The 20,543-nt window shown below is 41.1% G+C and overlaps 1 protein-coding gene and 1 long non-coding RNA gene across 4 annotated transcripts in view; one reads left to right on the top strand and one right to left on the bottom strand.

The window, feature by feature from the left end:
- Window positions 1–7,012: 7,012 nt before the first annotated feature.
- Window positions 7,013–16,700, bottom strand: LOC124883816. Its single transcript, XR_007042323.1, has 3 exons — window positions 16,581–16,700; window positions 11,541–11,710; window positions 7,013–7,324 (listed from the first exon to the last, which is right to left on the bottom strand). It is a non-coding gene; the product is annotated as an uncharacterized LOC124883816 (long non-coding RNA).
- LOC124883813 (sodium/calcium exchanger 2-like) overlaps window positions 16,623–20,543 on the top strand; it is a 238,931-nt gene continuing 235,010 nt past the window's right edge. Inside the window, exon 1 of one of the 3 annotated variants that reach the window (XM_047391167.1) lies at window positions 16,623–16,757. The gene's annotated coding sequence lies outside the window, so the exon portion shown is untranslated. Of the gene's footprint in view, window positions 16,758–18,227; window positions 18,336–20,543 lie in introns of those variants that run through there. The other 2 variants (XM_047391164.1, XM_047391170.1) reach the window with 2 other exon arrangements.

The raw sequence follows: 20,543 nt of genomic DNA, 5'->3' as shown, positions 1-20,543 counted from the left end.
CCGTGCAATTGCAGCATGTTGCATGAAACCACACAGCTGTAGAGAGTTTGAAGCGAATGCTCGCTCCCTTCTCTTCCCAGACACTCATTTCTCTCTCCATGCCCAAGACATAGGGGACGCGTTGAGGGAGTTATACCCTGTAACCAGGGGGCGCACTATCCCTAAATTTGAATGGAATCCAAATACCAATCCAAGAGAATATTTGGACCAGTGTAAATCCATGTGGCAAACACAAACCGGTACTAATCCGGCCAATGAGGGCCCACAGAGGGATTGGTTCAGAGATGCTGTGTTAAGAGGTTTACCCACACAAGTTAAAACCAACATGGAGGACAATCCTGATTTGGCAGGGGCTGATACTGGAATATGGGACCGCCATTTAATTCACCATTTATCTAAAATAAGAGAGGAAAACAAGAAGGATGAGGAAGAACTTAAAGCTTTGCAAACTCAGTTACTAAAAATGCAGTTAGCCGAAGCAAAACAAAAAGCAGGAGACAAGAAAAAAGAGAATAAAACCACTAAAATAATGTATGAAGGTGCTGTGTCTCACCCACCACAGTTATGGATGGCATGGACCTATGGGAGGGCCTGCGAGACGCCCACAAAGGGGACGAGGTGGTCCATCACGTGGAGGCCAACAGCAGCAGCCTCCACTCCAATTGCCAGCCTGGGATGAGCCCAGTCTCTGGCCAGACCACCATTGAGGGTCCCCACAGAGCCCCCCGGACAGAGGGACTGAGGACCCCTTACTGTCCGTGACGGTGTATGGAAAAAGTCTTCCTTTTCTAGTGGACACTGGGGCTACATGCTCAACCATCCAACAAGCCCCTCCTAACACTCTCTCCACAAGGACTACCACTGTCATGGGTTTTCTGGGGCTAAACAAGTCCTACCTTACACCAAGCCCCTAAGAACTGAAATAGGAGGGCAAACTTTGAACCACAGCTACTTAGTGTCCGCAGACACACCAGTAAATTTACTGGGCAGAGACATGTTGATCAAAATGGGCGCAACCATTCTGTGTGGGTCAGACTACAGGTGCATCTTCCTAATGGCACCTGTTGAAGCACCCCCCCGAGGGGTCTTCTTGCGTGTTCGTTTGTTCACCGTAAGCTGAAAGAATTCACACTCATTGAAATAACACACTCAGACACCGTTATATTGAATGTAAGTACCTGGCCCAGGGGAAGCTCTCTCATGCGGTAACACAACACACTCCGAGACGACTTCGGAACTTCTCACTGGGGCCATCGCTTTTATTGAAACACACATGAAAATAGGCAACGCCCTGTTTCACTGTTTTTTTCACACATATAGTTACATACAGACTTTTCCGGCTTACCATATTTGGACAGCTATTGTCCTGCACCTGGATTCTGCTTTTCTGCTGATATGAGAAGGGAGTACTTGGCCCGTTAATCTTTTCACATTCTTTTTCCCACCATTACAGTTCTTCAGTATTTCTCTGCTTCACCACACTCAAGGGCAAGTTTGTGCTACAACACTGCTGCAAGCCACTAATACAGACTTATACATTTTATTTCCCACACTGGTTATGAACACAATAATGATGCACACACATTATAAAATAATGCACACACATAATATATCTCCACAATTTTCCCCTTTTGAAGTCTCCTGTGAGACTTCACCACTACTCGGAGATGCTAAATAAAAGAGTTTAACAGTCATTACAACCTGTGGAGCAGAAGGAAATGTTTGTCATCATGCTTTTTGACCCTGCCTCCAATGCCACGCCATGTGCCCAGGGACTATTGCCTGTTGGGCCTTTGTAGTCCCAAGGATGCTTACAACCTTCTAAATCTTGACAGGGAGTCCTGACCCCTCTAACTGGAGGGTGTCGATCTGTGCTTTATTCCATAGTCTGTCAAAATATGCCAATATAATATTCTACCATCCTTCTGTTCCCTAGACAGTAATCATTTAGTACCCTACAAAAAGTATTCACACTGTCAAAAGTTTTCACATCCTACAAAAGTATTTGCACCCTAGACAGTAATACATGTCAGACAAGTTTTAGCACACAAAAACGTATTAGCCCTGTGACTTACTCTTACGTGTTACTCTTCGTCCTCCTCTTCGTTAGCATCAACCGCAAGCAAAGGCATCATATGGGAAGGAGGAGGAGGTGTGTTTTTCCCTTCAATGGTTGTAGTAATAAAGCGAACAATTAAAGATCTTATACATGGTACACAGCAACATCCACAGGTAACCTTAATAGCTACAAAAACAGCAATGGATATGAACAATGACATAATCAACCCTTTCCAGTGTCCAAGCATTCCTGTCATCCAGTCTTCTAACTGATTGTCTAGTCCTGAGTGCTCATGCATCGTGACCGAGAGTGTTTTTAACCCTTCTAAAGCTTTTGAGACTGAACCATCCGGTGCAGTGTTGTTGGGAATAAAAGTGCAACACATATCCCCAAACATCGCGCAGATGCCCCCTTTTTCTGCTAACAACATATCTAATCCCATTCGGTTTTGCACAGTCATGAGGGAGGTTGGAGACACTTGTTCGGACAGGCCTTCTACTGCATCCCTGGTTAGGTTAGCTAGACGTAAGACATTGTAATGGATGTAGTTGATGCGGTCTACGTTTTTATTTGGGGTCACCGGAAAAAAGGCTGCAATGATTGGGATATTTTCAAAACCTGCTGAGATTTGGTCCGTGATTTTATATTCATTTGGCACACCCCAAGGCACTCCTATGGCATCAATGTAAGTGGGGGAGCCTTGACTTAAATCAAAGGTTCCTGCGCTCCTTTTCATGATGTGCCTTCTTCTTTTACGTGTTAACGCCCTGGTCTTATCATGTGTGGTCGGAGCAGATGTTATATTAGGTCCTATCAGGATCAGTGGTGCCTGTAGCCTAACCATGGCACACAATCCTACAGTGTCTTGTGGTATATTAGTGAGCAGTCTATGTTCGCCCCAATAATAGTAAAGTCCTGCTCGTGCCCAGGGACCTATCACTGAGCCTGGCACTATGATGTTACACCAATCGCGAGGAATTTGTCCTACATTTACCTGTGGTTTTGTGGAAGTGAAGTCAAAACAAGTGTATGTGCCATTTCTCCGTAGAGGGGTAAAGGGCCCTGTTTTAGTGTTATTTGGGATGGGGGAAATAATGCTGGCTAGTGTGGCGCAGTCACCTGGTGTGGCCTCATTAGTTAGTTGTCGCTAGCTTCCAATGATTTTTTTTATCTTTTTAGCAGTTAGGCGTCAGCGAAGCTAATATTTTAGTTAGTGGAGTATGAGTTAATGAAGCTTACTTTTTGGTTAGCTGTGCCCACAGCTGTCATCAAGCTCCATCGTACATCAGAGATCTGATTGGTCCATATGTTCCAAACAGAACACTTCGGTCTCAGACTGCAGGTTTACTGGTGGTTCCTAGAGTCTCTAGAAGTAGAATGGGAGGCAGATCCGGTCACAATGTGGAATTTTGGTTTGGTATTTGTTTACGTTTATTCAGTCAGGTGTTTTTCTGTTTACTACAGGGCATGGTTATTTCGTGGTTCTATGTTTCAGGTGTGTTTTCCTTTTCTTATAGGTTGTCTAGGTTCTGGTTTGCCCAGTGGTCTTATGGGTTTGATGATTGTCTGTTTAGATCTGTTCCTGTTTTTAGTTATGAAGTTTATTTCCTGCCCTGTCCTTCTTGTCTCTGTTCTCTCCCCTGTGTTCTGGTTTCCTGGGTTTGTTTATAGTTTGTTCCTCATGTTCCTGTTACTCCTAATTTGGTTCATCTCCCTCTCAGTCTCCTACTCTGTCCACACCTGTGTCTTGTTCCCCCCTGATTACCTGCCCTATTGTTTCATGTCCATCTTCGTTTGTATTGAAGTTCATCTTTGTCCTTTGTTCCATGCGGTGTCATTAGTCTTATTTAGTCTGTTTGTTCTTGCTGTGTTGGAGTTTGTTCTGCGATCCAGAAACCAGTGTTAGGTATTAATTAGTCAACTCAGAGGCAAGAACGATACAGTCAGTTTTACTTGCAACAAGGGTAGCTCACTTTGCAGTGCAGACTACAAAGTTTTGACAACCTATCTCTTTATTTATATGTGTAACCCAGTCCTGAATTAAGTTCATGAAAGGAGTAATAATTTAGACTGTGTTAAAAATGTTGTCTTATATATGTTAAAATTGTTATAAATAAGTTTAGAAAACGGTGCGTGTAAGTACTTAAAATACTATGGTATAAGAAGTTAAAGAATTTACAAATATGTAGTTTAAACACGTTTTTATAAATATGTAATCTTCATTGTTTTGAAGAGCTCAGGTTTATAAGAGGAAGGGGTGTAGAGCCACACAAATTTACCAGTCCGTGATTGGTCAAAGACCAGGAAGTAATCTACAGCAAGAGAGAGCTTGACCGCGCTGGAAAAGAAACGTGGCGAAGTTATTAAAAACGGGTATTTGCTGATATTTTAGACTTTTCAACTCGATAGTCTGACGCTTCTCTACCCTTAAGTTTGAAGCTACTGTGATTATTTCAACCTGGAATTTGCTGTACAATAGTTGTGAGTTTTTATTTATTGCTCGCTAATGCATTAGCATTCATTAACAGAGTGGATGGACTTGGAGTACTGTAAGCTAAATGGGCTAGCAGAAGAAGACTTAGCTCATGTTTCTGTCGTGGGAGCTTCAAGAGTTAATTAAGCCTAATGCATAGAGATGAGCTTACACTGATAGTGTATATGACTGCTGGAAAACTTCACTGGCCTTCTTCACTGGACTTTCCTGCTGCCTGCTGATTCCCGTGGACCGAGAGACTGGTAAAGGAGCTGACAACATCCTGCACCATCATCTTCTTCCTGACTGGGACTAAGGACAGGTGAAATTCCACGAGGGTTTAAGATTTTCTTTTTGGAGCAAGGTATCACATTTCACGCTTCACCATCACATCAGGCCTGCAACGTGGGGTTTATTTTCTTGGACTATATTTTAGTTAATTATTTGCCAGCTTAGGTAGACCTTGAAGTGTGGGCCCACTTTAGTTTACATAGGTTTTGGAAAGACTGAAATATTGTTATAATTCTGTGAATTTATTATGGTGTTTAATATATGTTTCAGAAGTTTAAACTTTATTCCCGTGTGTGTTTGATTATTTCTGGTAAAATAGTATTTGAATAAGGAATAGAGTTTGGATATTTCATTGCATGTATATTGCTTTACAGTATATTCAGAGTTTTATTCTTTCTCAGAGCCATATTATTAGTAGAAAGAACCTAAAGTGCTAGTGTCCTGTTACTCTAAGGTGAGTGAGACTCAACATAGGTCTAAAACACAAGAGTGTATAAAGAAGTTGTAGGATATGTTTATTAGAGTTACGAGTTGTAAGTCAAGTTAATTGGTTTAACGAACCCAGGGGCCCCTACCTACTTTAGATGGGTATAGGTGGGCTACATATGCACAGTTCAACAGACAGTTCAGACAAGGTGTGTGTGTGTGTGTGTGTGTGTGTGTGTGTGTGTGTGTGTGTGTGTGTGTGTGTGTGTGTGTGAGGTTGAAAAAGAGGCTGGTTCCCACGGGATGCGATTCAGCCTCTGGTGTGTGTGAAATAGATAATGGAGATCCCACACACAGGGAGAGCTGCATACCGGAGCATGATACAAAGCAGAGTGCAGCTGCACTATAGCACAAAGTTTTTACATGAGTGATAAGTTTTCGCACCCATCCAACAGTCCCTCCTTTTTATCACGAGTAAAAACATTTCATATAAAAACAAAATAAGAAAAATACTCTGTATGAGCGAAAACCCACGGACGGTAAACAGATTATATTTTGTGGGAAATACTCATACGGCCCCGCCGCCCTCGGCGACCATTAAAAGTTAAATGTTGATTAATACTTGAAAACATAAAAATAAAACAATAATACTTAATGAAAACAGTGAAACATAATAAAGGAATTTAAAAATCTGCCCTGTTTATGTCATCATTGTATTTTTCTCATTTCACTTAAACAACGACTTCTTTCGATTTTCTGCTGTAAGGTCATTTTATGAAATACAATGTATGAGTTCACTCAGGCTTTCGATGTGATTTATTTACAACATGTCATCATAATCGTCCCCTTCATTTCCGTGCATTTCTACCTGGTTCAGTGTTGCATATGCCACCGTGACTGACTGAGTTACTATTCTTTGTACCATGCATTTGCAACATGGGATAATACATATTGACGGGAGACACAGAAGGCCCATGCATGCTATTACTGCAACTAGGAGAACCTTAAAACAGATTTATCCATCCCCCTGTGAGCATCCAATCTAACCAAGAAGAGTTAGGATCTGGGTGGTCATGTGCCATGACATTTTGCAGATTCTGTAGGTTGTTTAATGCTCCCGTTATGTTTGCAGAGTGTATATTATCTGGGATATATGTGCAACAGGTGTTATTCAATAGAACACAAACGCCCCCCGTTGATGCTGTTAGAATATCCAAAGCCATGCGGTTCTGAATTATCATGGCTCGCATAGCGCTCATTTCTGTGTTTTGACCCTCTTCTACTATTATGGAGTTATTTAGAAACAATCCAAATCGATAACTTAAAGTGTCCACGCGCAGCATTAATTTGCCCACACCTAACCAGGGTAAGAGAGATAATAATGTTTTATCATCTTTAGACCAAAGTTTAAATTCATCTGGGACATTTGTTCCCCAAATGGGGTCATGTGGTTTAACATCTATTTCCCTTTTTGATCCCCTATGTGGTATAACTATAGTCTGCTTACTAAGTACCACAGTGTGATCTGATGTGAAAACTGGGGCACATACACCATACCAACTGGGTGGAAGTACATAAGCGTTATTATCACATAACCATGCCACCCCTTCTATCCAGTATGTGCCGTTTTGCATGAAGGTTGTAATCTGAGATGTTGTTTTACAATTTGTACTTGTACCCAAGTAAGTAGAGTTGTTCCCTTTGTTTTTGTTGTAACACTGGGCATGCTGCTTTGTCCTTTAAATATGCATTGAAAGGGGACACTTTTTCTCCTTCTGTAATATTGAAAGCTCTCCAGAAATTGGGACAGGTACAATTATGAGGGTTGCACGTATATGGGTCCTCCAGTCCCTTTGAACCCGGACTTCCTCTGCTACCCCGTCAGTTGATCTGGCTCCTGCAATGGCAAAACTGGCTTACAGTGGCTTTTATGGATCCAGGAAGGCCTCTCTGCTATTTTCAGAGCTGTGGACGTTGTCAGGAGCACCTGGAACAGACCTTTCCCAACGGGGAGTGCTCCAATCTTTCCTGTGGAATGTCTTAATCAGGACCAGGTCTCCAGGCCTCAGGTCGTTCTGTGGGATAGGAGCAGAGGTTATCGGCAGACCACTGGACATTTGTTCTTCTTTTGTCTGCAACATTTTATTCATCCACTCAGCTAATGAAGTTTCCTGTTGTGCTTTCTCTATGTCATTCATGTCAGAGGGCAGAAGAAACGGTGTGCCATGTACTATTTCAAATGGAGTGAGGCCAGTTTGATTTGGAGTTATTCTCATCCATAGTTTGACCAGAGACAGAGAGTCTGGTAAGGCTAATGTAACTGTGGTTTGCAGTAAGTTCTTTAAGTTAATAAATGCTTGTTCCCCCTCTTCTGTCCAAATAATTTTGTCCCTTAATATCATGTTTGCCCCACAAATCATAGATTGTAATGGTTGCACTATGGCTGCATAGTCGGGCAGCCACTCCCTACAGAAATTACAAAGTCCTAAAAAGGACATCATTTGCTGCTTTGTTTTTGGTTTTGGGGCTTCCTGTATGGTTGTTTTTCTGCTATTCAGCAGGGAGAGGCCGTTCTGTGACAGTGTGTGCCCTAAATAAACCACTTCCTTTTTACAAAACTGCAGCTTGTCTCTTGAGGCCTTGTGGCCTGTTTGGTGTAGGTGCTTTAACACAGTAATTGTGGCCTCTTCACATTGTTTTTCTGTGTCTGATGCTACTAAAATGTCATCTACATATAGCAGAACTTGACTGTGTTCTGGTATTATGCAGGTGCTCATTGAGTACCTTAATGCCTGTATATATACATGTGGGCTTTCACTAAAACCTTGTGGAAGCCTAGTATAGGTGTATTTTTTCCCTTTAAACTGAAAACCAAACAAATGCTGTGACTCTTCATGCAGTGGTACTGTGAAGAAAGCATTGCTAAGATCTATTACTGAGAAATACTTTTTATCTGGGGTCAGTGAATGCAGCAATGTGTGTGGATTTGAAACATCAGGAGCTGCATGCTCTACATGTAGCTTCAGGGGCTTCTCTTAATATTCCTGACTTCAACATATCTTGTATTACTGGCTTAATACCTTCTTCAGCTTCTGGCTTTAAGGGGTATTGGCGGACTAATGGCCTTTTTTCAGATATTAGTTTTAACCTTGTATGGTGGGAACCCCTTTATAAGTCCTACATCAGTTGATGATTGGGACCACAGTTCAGGTGGGACAGCAGCTAGGGCAGGATGCATGTTGCTCTTTTTGCTCTCAGCTAAGCCCTGTATTTGTCCCTCTGCCTCATTTAAATGTGTCCTTGGATGGACTTTGACTATCCACGCCAGAATGAGCTTCCAGATTCCTGTATTAGGATCTACCTTTGACAGTGTCAGTGCTGTTCCTGCAGAGGTTTAAAGCCTCTGTTTTTCCAAATTCTTATTATTCTTTTTTATCATATTTTATTTTATTCGGGACTTTATTTTATCTTTTTTTTAATAAAGTAAGTCCTTATTACATTTAAAAAGGAGATCACTATTTTTGGTAGTTGCTATTATTTTAAATAATGCTTGGTTTAGTTCTTATTAAAAATAAAAAATAAAAACTCACTGATGAACACAAAAAATGAAGGGCATATTATATCTTATAATCTTAGTTTGTTTTACCCAGTTTTATAGATACAACATACAGTTTCAGTCAGCTTTGTATTTAGTTCAAGTAACTAAAGTTTGTTTCAATTAACTCAAGTTTTCTCTATTTCAGTCCAGTCCAGTAATTCTGTTAAGGTTCATTTCATCTTATGTTAAGTTTGAGTCTAATTCAATCATTTTGAACCTGACTGGAAAAAGTCTAAACATCTGTTAAAATCTTTTTGTTTTACCATAGAGAACTGACCTAATATTATTATGGTAATGTTGAGGACTCTAATTTTTACATAACATGAAACAGACATTTATTTCATAAAAACAGAAAGTCAAATACAGACATTTGGCCACATGAAAGTTTAAATAACCTGTTTGTAAAAGAATTATGAAAAATTGAAGACAGATCTATGAACTTTCTTATGGTTATCAGTATTTTCAATACAAGTAGAACCTTTGATATCTTTATATGATTTTTCAGAAAAGATTCTGGAAACCTTATTAAGATATAAATTTGTCAAAGATCATCAGAACATCAGACCTTTATTAACGCTTTTAAGGTCCCTCAAAGATGCATTACAATGAAATCAGTCATTCCCATTCACACACATTCACACACTACTTACTTATTTCTCTGTCAGAGTCATTTTATTTGCAAAGATTTGAACATAATTTGACTTCTATTATTCTTAAAATGCACATTGTTTCCTCATAACCCCTTTTGTTTCCACTAGGTCTGTTTTGAACGCTTCAATTCTTTTTTTTTTTTTATTCACCAAGAATCAATAAGGTGGTCTTAGTGGGTCCTCCTTAAAGGTGTTATCTGTTGGGTGTCATGTTATCATTGTCAGGTCAGTGAGGTTCATAAGTCAGTCTGAACCTTGGTCATTTGGTCTGTGCTCATAATGTTTCATAGATCCAGCCTATGATTAGTCAGCAAAACTTCCACCTATAGGAGAAAAAATGATTGTTAATGAATGAGCTGCATTTCCTAGGAACACTGTCTTCCTCCTGGATGAGCATCACCTGTTGAAAAACTTTCATCATTGTTTGTTTCACATATTCAATCAGATCTTTATATTATACCAGTAGGTGAAGTTGTTAGTATCTCATGTAGACTGACATATACTGTTGCCTTTGGAGAAGATCTCAGATTAAATAAACTTAGTTAGAGCTTCAATCCAGGTTCATTTTGTGTCTGCAGACTTTAGCCAATTTTTCTTTTCTCTTTTTTTTTTTATACATAAAGAGCAAGATTCAAAACATTTTCAAAAGGCAGATTGTGGCAGAATGTAGACAAAACTGCTTATTGATTGACAAAATAACATTCAAGCACACAATCACCATATTAAAAGGCTCTACTTCTAGAGAATCACTAAACTTCTGGGGTCCGGTTGTGGCCCGCGGACCTTGAGTTTGACACATGCAGGGTAGAGTTACAATTTTTTTCAGACCTTTCAGCAGAGACAGGCTTCTGCTGTTTGTGCAGAAGTTTTATCTCTGTTTTCAGGCAGCTGTATCTCTTTGTCAAGGTCGCCTCACAGAGCTGAAATTTAACTTCTCTCAAAGAGGAAAAATCAAGAATGCACACAATCTGAGCCAAATATGGAATTATTTCCCTGTAAAATGAATCTTTTGCATTTTATCATGATATTGTTGGTAGTATAACACCATTATAATTTGGGGCTACCTTGGTATTCTAAACTAGGATGGGCGGCGGTCCGCCCCCCTTTATTTGTTTTCAGTTAAGCTGAAAGTTTTTTCCTGTGCTTTTCTTAAGGCCTCAGTATTATGGCTATGTCAGTTAAAAGCTGCTCTTATTGTTGTTTTTTTAATTCATCTTTTTGTTTTAATCTGTTTATTAACTGTCTGCACTCAGGGACTGAAAGGTCCCTTTAGAAATTATAATCTGGCAAGGTTTTTTATTGTCTCTTGATTCTTTTGAATGCATAATCTCCAGTTTAAGATCCCCGTGTAGTTTTAGGATTTCAGTGATAATTAAGTTACCTGAAAATCCGTATTTTTTATGCCATCGTGTACATATTTTTTCGGCCCCCTTCACATAATTTTCCATAAACTTTACATCTCCTTTTAAATCAGAGCTTTTGCTCTGTCCCTTCCCCATTGTTCTTTGTTATTTTCTTCAAACTATGAATGTCCCAGATAAAAGTTCACTGGCATGAGACTTTAAGGAGAGGACATTAACACGCCCTTCTACTGCGACTAATTCGCAGTGGTGTTAATTTTCTGGAATGAAATCCGACCTGAATCTCCAAAGTCACCAGTACGTAGTTTTAATCTGGGCAAAAGAAAACACAGGACTAGCAGAATCCTGCTATGATTCTATTAAAATGCTTAGTCCTCCATATACACACAACACAGTCACACAGTTAGTTTCAGGTACCTTGTAATTTTTCTAAGTTAACTTGGTGTTATTTTATGAGCTCAATTTATTCCGTTCTTTTTACTTTTATAGCGCTTATTCTATTCCCTCGCAGGGGAATAACTCTTAGTCGTTTTATTTGATCCCCTTCCCGGCGGGGCCCTACCTAATTGATCGCTATTCCCTTCACGGTGGAATAAAACCTTCCCAATGCAGTGTCCTTAACGGCGACACACTACCAACGACTTTTTCTTATCTTATGTACTGTATTTTAAAACTGTCTCACCTCGGAGTTGACTTCTTGGATCCTGTGAGAGTCACCCGGCGCCGAGGAAGGCGGTAACCCACTGTCCAGGTGTGAATTCACACACCTGGACTTTCAGCCACTCCGGCTAATGGAGGCTGTGCAGCGGTGCTTCGCTCGACGTCAGGCTTCCCCCACGGATCCCAGAGTCACTGTTAAAGCAAAGAGAAATAAGGTTATTGAATTAATCCGGCTACGAAGGACCAATAAATGTTAGGTATTATTAAGTCAACTAAGAGGTAAGAACGATACAGTCAGAGTTACTTGCAGCAAGGGTAGCTCACTTTGCAGTGAAACTACAAAGTTTTGACACCCTATCTCTTTATTTATATGCACAGTTCAACAGACAGTTCAGAGAGGGTGTGTGTGTGTGGGTGTGTGTGTGAATAGATAACGATGATCCCACACACACAGGGAGGACTGCATACCAGAGCGGAGTGCAACTGCACTATAGCACAACGTTTTTTCATGAGTGATAAGTTTTCGCACCCATCCAACAACCAGGACTGTTGTTCATGAACTTTGTTACCTGGATCACCTGTTAAGCCAGCACCGGAATTTGTAAGTTGGCTCAGTTCATTAAAGTGTGATCATCTCACTAACTGTCTCTGCTCGTCCTGCACCTCTGGTCCACCACCTAATTGAAATTATGACAGATCCTTTAGTTATCAGGCTCCTCTCCTGTGGAACCAGCTCCCAGTTTTAGTCCGTGAGGCAGACACCCTGTCTACTTTTAAGGCTAGGCTTAAAACTTTCCTTTTTGATAAAGCTTATAGTTAGAGTGGCTTAGGTTATCCTGAGCTATCTCTGTAGTTATGCTGCTATAGGCTTAGGCTGCTGGAGGACATAATGACCACTTTCACCCTCTCTGCTACATTCTCATACTACTCTCCAATTTTGCATTATTTGCTGTTATTTCAGCTTTTAACTTCTTGTTCTTTCTGTCTGTTTTTCTGTGCCTAGAAGCTACATCTGACCTGGCTCTGTGTTTAGCTGTGAGACTTTCCTGGAGGGGGTCATTGGCTGTGTCACTGGAGCGACGGTGGCGACAGTTGTAGGGGTTCATCCTCTAACTGGTGGGTTGCCGGTTCAAACCTCCACTCCGTTTGTCTGTGTCATTTTCTCCTAGGGCAAGACACTCAATTTGCCTTGCCATCTGATGATTTTTAGAAGGTTCGGTGGCGCAGATTGTATGGTAGCCTCCTCTATCAGTGTGCCCCAGGGCAGCTATGGCTACAGTGTAGGTTACGACTGTCAGAGTGTCAATGGATGGATGACTGTCTGTAGTGTAAAGCGCTTTGGGGTCCTCGGACTTAATGAAGCGCTATACAAGTGCAGACCATTTACTGCTGCCACCAACTTCATGTCCTACTCTTACATATGATCCACATGGCCCTGTCTTTCAGTGTTTAACCCTTTCTCTCTCCTAGACATGGCTACTGGCTGAGCTTCTACTGTGACTAACTCTATGTGCTCTCTTTCAGACTCTAACCTTGAAAACTGGCTTAGAGTTCATCTGCTTAGCTGTCTTTCTGTCCTAGATGAATCCTCTAAAGGAGCTACTACTGCCTTTAATATTTTACTTTTCTTTCCCATAGAAACTACTCCTGGATCAGTGCTTCTGTGTTCTTTTTGTATGTCTCCTCTCTTCTCTCAAAGCAGGTGGCTTTAAGCCAGATTCTGGTTCTGCTGGAGGTTTCTTCCTGTTAAAGGGGAGCTTTCCTTTCCACTGGTACTACATGCATGCTCAGCATTAGGGATTGCTGCAAAGTCAACACCACAATGCAAGCAACTGTCTACTAGGTGCCTTAGATGAAAAACCTTTTAACCAATTTGAACAATTAAATGAATTTGACTACAGTGTTTGATAACTAGGATCGACTGGAATGTACAGGGGTTGGACAATGAATTTGAAACACCTGTCATTTTAGTGTGGGAGGTTTCATGGCTAAATTGGACCAGCCTGGTAGCCAGTCTTCATTGATTGCACATTGCACCAGTAAGAGCAGAGTGTGAAGGTTCAATTAACAGGGTAAGAGCACAGTTTTGCTCAAAATATTAAAATGTACACAACATTATGGGTGACATACCAGAGTTCAAAAGAGGACAAATTGTTGGTGCACGTCTTGCTGGCGCATCTGTGACCAAGACAGCAAGTCTTTGTGATGTACCAAGAGCTACGGTATTCAGGGTAATGTCAGCATACCACCAAGAAGGACGAACCACATCCAACAGGATTAACTGTGGACGCAAGAGGAAGCTGTCTGAAAGGGATGTTCGGGTGCTAACCCGGATTGTATCCAAAAAACATAAAACCACGGCTGCCCAAATCACGGCAGAATTAAATGTGCACCTCAACTCTCCTGTTTCCACCAGAACTGTCCGTCAGGAGCTCCACAGGGTCAATATACACGGCCGGGCTGCTATAGCCAAACCTTTGGTCACTCATGCCAATGCCAAACGTCGGTTTCAATGGTGCAAGTAGCGCAAATCTTGGGCTGTGGACAATGTGAAACATGTATTGTTCTCTGATGAGTCCACCTTTACTGTTTTCCCCACATCCAGGAGAGTTACGGTGTGGAGAAGCCCCAAAGAAGCGTACCACCCAGACTGTTGCATGCCCAGAGTGAAGCATGGGGGTGGATCAGTGATGGTTTGGGCTGCCATATCATGGCATTCCCTTGGCCCAATACTTGTGCTAGATGGGCACGTCACTGCCAAGGACTACCGAACCATTCTTGAGGACCATGTGCATCCAATGGTTCAAACATTGTATCCTGAAGGCGGTGCCGTGTATCAGGATGACAATGCACCAATACACACAGCAAGACTGGTGAAAGATTGGTTTGATGAACATGAAAGTGAAGTTGAACATCTCCCATGGCCTGCACAGTCACCAGATCTAAATATTATTGAGTCACTTTGGGGTGTTTTGGAGGAGCGAGTCAGGAAACGTTTTCCTGCACCAGTATCACGTAGTGACCTGGCCACTATCCTGCAAGAAGAATGGCTTAAAATCCCTCTGACCACTGTGCAGGACTTGTATATGTCATTCCCAAGACGAATTGATGCTGTATTGGCCGCAAAAGGAGGCCCTACACCATACTAATAATTTATTGTGGTCTAAAACCAGGTGTTTCAGTTTCATTGTCCAACCCCTGTATGTAGCTACTTGACTTGGAATCTGTACGATTAAATTGAAATGACTTTGTAAAGTTCCCCAATATGACGAAGTGTTGTGAATTGGTAATGTTGGACCACTTGTTTGCTGAATATTGGACCATTTGCACATTGCTGGACGCCACTATGCCTTTCCAACATCATCAGCCAGTTTGTACCGCAGGATAGTCTGTCCTACAAAACCCAGCAGCCACTGCGGCTGATATGACGGGGCCGTCCCAGGTCTGACGCCACAGGAGGCAATATAGGAAGGCAAACGTTTGAAAGAAGCGCTTTTCAGAGACCGGACCAGCAACTGAAGCGCATCAGTTCTGGAGAAGAGTCCCAAGTGGATTTCATTTATTCTCCTTCGTTGGCAAACAAAAAATTCATGAAAGAGGTTTCTGTATTGAGAAGGCAAGAAATGTCACTTTGCCAATCGAAGACGTGAGTTTAACATGTAACCAAAACCACGGAGTTTCAGGGAGACGCAACTTTCCCTCCTTGCTTGGTTCTAGTCAACTGCTGACGGTCAGATCATATTTTTCCTTTTCGCCAAGGAGGCCAAAGGACGAAGATTGACCGCTCTTCCTGAAGTTAACTGTGGACGCACGTTAACTTCCAACTTTCCCCTTCCTTCTCTCTCCCTCTGCTCAGAAGGAAGACTTCAACAAAGTAAAACCCATCCTTTAATTTTATTTCTCTCTTAGAAATAGTCTGGGCAGGGTAGAGGAAATTTTAGTGCGATTAGAGTCGCCATTTAGAGCCTTATGTGTTCTGAATTGTATGTGCCTGCCATTGTTTTAAAACTTGCTGGTACTTTCAGAGGCCGCCGTGTCTCGCAAGTGTGTCCTTACCGTGTAAACACCTGAGCGCAGGTGCACTGTGAAACTGGACCGCTATAAGAAAATCAACCATTTTCTTTGTCTTAAACTTCATGTTTTACTGGTTGGCCGCCAAAAGGGTTTATGATCCTTTGTGTGGGCTGAGTTGTACAACCTTGCTGGGGGAAGGTTTATGACTGCCCGTGTCCCGCTGAGCTACACTTTGGGAGGGACGCACTCAAAGCTTCGTTCAACACCATATTCCCCTTTTATTTTGCCATAACTGCTGGTTTGATCTCATACACAATCCCTGCTGTTTTGCTTTATTTTGTTTAGTTAGATATTTTTGCCTTTTTGTGTAGAACTTTGCATGTTTGAGTAGGTGAAGATTATTAAATCGGAAGAGCGGATTGTATCAGGCTGTGATTTAATAAATATTCACATAGATAAAGAGAAGGCGTTTCTGGGTTTATTTTGTGCAAGAGTAATTCGTCAGTCAAGATAAGGTTAAAAGTTCCCCACGTTTCGGCAGAAACGGTCTATTAAACAGTGACATCTCTGGTAATAGTTATGAATTATTACTGAGTATTTAACAGTTGTAATTATCAAAGGCGTTGAGCTACAATTACAACACCAGAAATATCTCTGGTCTCAATTCATAAATGAGGATTTTGGTTAAGAAATTAATTTCCTCAAATTATGATCGTTAATTATAATTCTTGATAAATATTAATTAATCAATAATCATAATTCCAACAGTGAATTGTGAATTGAGTGTCTGAGCTGCAGAGCATCATGTTACTAAATAAAAATCAGCTTTTCTTCTGTCTTTATTTTTCCTTCATCATCTCACTCCTCATTCATCCCATCATCTTTCCTAATCTATCCTATCTCTAACCCTAACCCTTCTTTGCTCTCTTCTTTTCACCATAATTCCATTTTATTTATTCCCACCTCTCTATTAATTTCATGTCTCCTTCTCCCACTCCTGACCTCGATCTTCTCTAATCCTCCCCTCTCCTCTTTCGCCCATACTCACGTCCTGATTCGGCATCCATCCGCGCTCCTCCTCACCCCGCCCGCCTACGCCTCTCTGAGTGAATGTGTTTGTTTGCTGATGGCAGCGAGTCGAGCAACGGAGGACACTTTCTGCTCTTCCTCTCCTTCACGCCAACATTCTCGCTGCTTCGGCTGCAAACTGGCTCTAGAACAGACGGTAAGAGGCTTCTCCTTTATGCGCATTTTTTCTCCGTACGTGCGAGTTTTGTTGCGCGCACTTGGCTCCCTGCGAGCATCCTTGGCTGCTGATTCTGGGACATGTGGAGCTGCTCTGTGTGACTGAACATGCCTCCTTGGGAGTGTTGCTGCTGCTTTAAAGCCTGTAATTATGTGTTGATCTGTACTCAATCATACAGAAGCATCAGCGGTTATCTGTTGAAGGTATTGCCATTAAAGACGTGAACACACCCTTGTCCCGCATTTCTAACGAACTTTAAGTAGCTTGAATGAAATCTTTAAGAGCACTCCTGGGTTCTTTGTGTTTTGTAAGCTGCTCGCTTTAAGGCCCTTTTATCCGGAGCGGCTCACAGTTTAACGAGCGCTCTGCTCTCAGAGGGAGTCGGTGCATGGAGCCCAGGAGCACTGGGGGACTTGGGGTGCCCTAGGATCAAAAACAAACTGGTTTGTACTCGGACTACATCTCTCTCAAATAGAAACAGATTATTCTAAGTCTGTTAAAAACGTGCAACTTCCTGGATGATAAATTCAAATGTTTTTGGATGTTGGAGCTGCTTCTAGACCGAGTTTTTTGATACGCCTCTTGGATAAAAGAATCAGGGAGCAGAGAGGGTGTCTAGTTTGGGTTTCAAAATGAAGAACAAATGTGCGCTTGGTTGATATTAAAGTCAAATCCTCCCACTGCTTTTTTATTTAGTATTTATAACTTCAAAAATCTTTCTTCTTTATGTCTCATTCAGAGATCAGAACCTCTTAAGCCCCAATTGGTTTTTATGAAGTTTGTGCTTTAAATAACATACCCAAATCTAATTGACTTTTTTTCAGCAATTACAAACTCTATTTAAATAATCTTGGTATCAAAGTAAATGAAACACTTAGGAGATTCCAACAGAAGTGTAGATAATGAGGATGGAGCACAGAAAAAAATGAAAAAGATTTTTTCCATTGCCAGATGTTTTTCTGCATTGTACAATGTATAAACCTTTTAGAAATATCATGAATAAGGCTACAAACTTGAAAACTAAATCCACTTGTAGGCGTTAGCTGTGCAAAGATTCATGCAGCTAAGGTAAACTAAAGCAAAGTTACAGAGCTTTTAGTAAAGACGTAATTAGCCATTGGCACAGTATGGCACATGTTGGCGCCACTTTTTCTTGCAAATCTTAAACTTTTTTATGTTTAAAAAATTTTTTTTTAAATTACCCACATTTATTTTCCATTTTTAGTAAATCTATGAGAAACTGCTCTCTTTCTCTCCAACTGCAACATATTCACTGACAGGCAGCTTTACACAGAACAATAACTTGAGTTTGGTTGGTCCAAATTGGTCCAAAATGACCCCTCCTATTAATCTGTAGAGCCAATGGAGTCAGATTATACTAAACACGTTGACCTCGGTCCCACCAATCACCAGCTGCAGAAAGACGAAGAGCTGATTACATTTGTCGAATCAGCTCCTTGTATCCGGACCTGGAAGCAGAAACTCGCTGACAAAACACTCTGGGAGATGTAGTAAATGAAACAAAGGATTATAGACTTGGGGGAGAAAATTACAAAGGTAAGAAAGCTTTTAGATTATGAGTGATATTTCTGGTCTTCTTTTGCTGCTGGTTTAGTAATTCTTGGGTGGATTTTGACAAAACTTATATTTTCAGAATCTGTGAGCTCTGTGCTTTCTGCAGATTTGCTGTTTGTGCATGTAGAAGCTGCAGGGGAGAGCAGCTGAGACTGAGATTGGGGGTGATGGCAGTCTGTTTACTTTCTGATTCAACTGCTTGTAGTTCTAACTGTTTGGTGTACATAAAAGTGGTTTAGCTAAGGAAATGTAGAAAAATGAACGTAGAGAAAAAGAAAAGGAAAATTTCTCCCCCGGAATTGGGGGATGGGGCCTAAAAGTAAACGCCTTGTTTCCAGTGGAGCTGAATGGACTTCCCTTCTGTCGGCTTGCTTCCACGATGAACCACTTACAAAACTCATAACCTCCCATTGTCCTTCATTATCTTCCTTATTCATTTATAATTTCAGCTGGTTTTAAACAAATAAACACCACAGGAAGGCAGCTTTCCCATATTGTATTTGGTGCATCAAATTTGTTTTACAGAGTTATATATTAAAAACACAGAATTTAGCTCTAACACCAACATTAAGATGTGATTAATAGCATTGCAGGCCAGAGCAGTAGGCTTTTGTTGATGCATGCTATTTGTGGTGCATGATCTGCTCTGCAAGCTTGGTGCGGGTCTGCAGGCTACAGAGAGAAACAGCCTGCATGACTGTTGTGTTAATGAGGAGATTCTGACTGCAGCATGCAGAAGAGGGGATCCTTCTCCTGTTTGCAGAAGCTGCAGCAGGGCTTCCCTGGGCTTTTCCTCTCTGAGTTGTTCAGCTTTTCAGGGCCTTCCCTCCTTGTTCATGATTTGGCTCAGCTTCACCACCAGCTGCAGATTTAACAGTGTTGGTGCATATCTTGGTGTCAATGAAATTATCAGACTCAGTTCTTTCAGTTTCTTTGTCCTTACCTAACACGGTGATCAGAATTTATTCTTTGCAGTTTGTTTGCTTTCACAACATATTTATTGTTTTATGAGCCATATCCAATTACTTTATATACTGTCTGTTGGATTATTCATTACCACCCCTCCTCCTTCTCCAACAACTCTCCTCCATTATCTTCTCTTTCCATCCTCTGCATTTGATCTTGCTTCTTTCTGCTGCAAAGCAGTAAGTCTCCCTGTTTTCTGCTTTCCCCAACCGTTGTTTACCTCTGAGGTTTCTGTTTCTTCTGTGCCTTCCTACACCTCAACATCAATGCACTAGTTTCCTCCTTCACGCACTGCCTGCCCTGTCAGATTTTCATTATACTTTTACACATAATGTGTGGAAAAGAGTATTATGTATGTGTCCTATATCCTTTTATGTGTCAGAACGACAAAACGTTGCAGAAAAGTCTGATGTGGAAGGAAAATGAAACACGGTTTTCAAAGTTTTTTGCAAACAAAAGTTGGAAAATATGCATCTATTTGTATTCAGCCCCTCCTCTCTGCAACTCAGGTATCGGCAGAAAAACTAACAATCGTGCTCTCCATAAACATGTCCTTTAAGGAAGAGTGGACAACAGATTGTAGATCAAGGCTTTTTTGTTACTTCATGTGAGCGTTTTCTCTTTATACTTGTTGCCTGGGGTAGAGTTCAAGTGGTTGTAGTTTGCAGATTATACCTTTAGACGTCAAAATATCTTCCTTCAGAGAAACTGAAAATAAATATGTTCATCCAACCTGAGAGTTTTTTCCCCACAAGGATTTGTGATTTTGTGGCACATCCAACACATCAAAATAAAGAACAATATACCCTTTATATCAAAGTGACATTTCTCTTCCTCGCCCTTGTCTTAAATAATCTCCTGGGCTGTTTGCACAGTTTTCTGTTTCTTCAGTCATTCATCTGCTGTAGAGCTTCTTTATCTACCTGATAGTTACAGATATTATATGAACGACGGTCAAAAAGAAATAACATCTGAGACTGAATTGTCTTCTATATTTAGAGAACTGCCTCGCAGTTGGTAACAAAAGAAGAGACTCCACAGACAAAGCTTAGCTTTTCTCTATTTTTTTTATTCATTTAACAAAAGACACTTCACTGGAAAAAAGAATGTGTATGTCAATGGTAAAAGCTATCCTGCCTGAATAGTAACAGTAAATGCAATAAAATGCAAAAGTTGTCTGTAACAAAACATTACCCATGTCGAAAAACAGCCTCCCAGTAAGCC

This window comes from Girardinichthys multiradiatus, chromosome 18 (assembly GCF_021462225.1).
Source record: "Girardinichthys multiradiatus isolate DD_20200921_A chromosome 18, DD_fGirMul_XY1, whole genome shotgun sequence".
Lineage (NCBI taxonomy): Eukaryota > Metazoa > Chordata > Actinopteri > Cyprinodontiformes > Goodeidae > Girardinichthys > Girardinichthys multiradiatus.
Note: the sequence above shows the minus strand (reverse complement) of the source record. Positions and strands in the feature narration are given on the sequence as shown.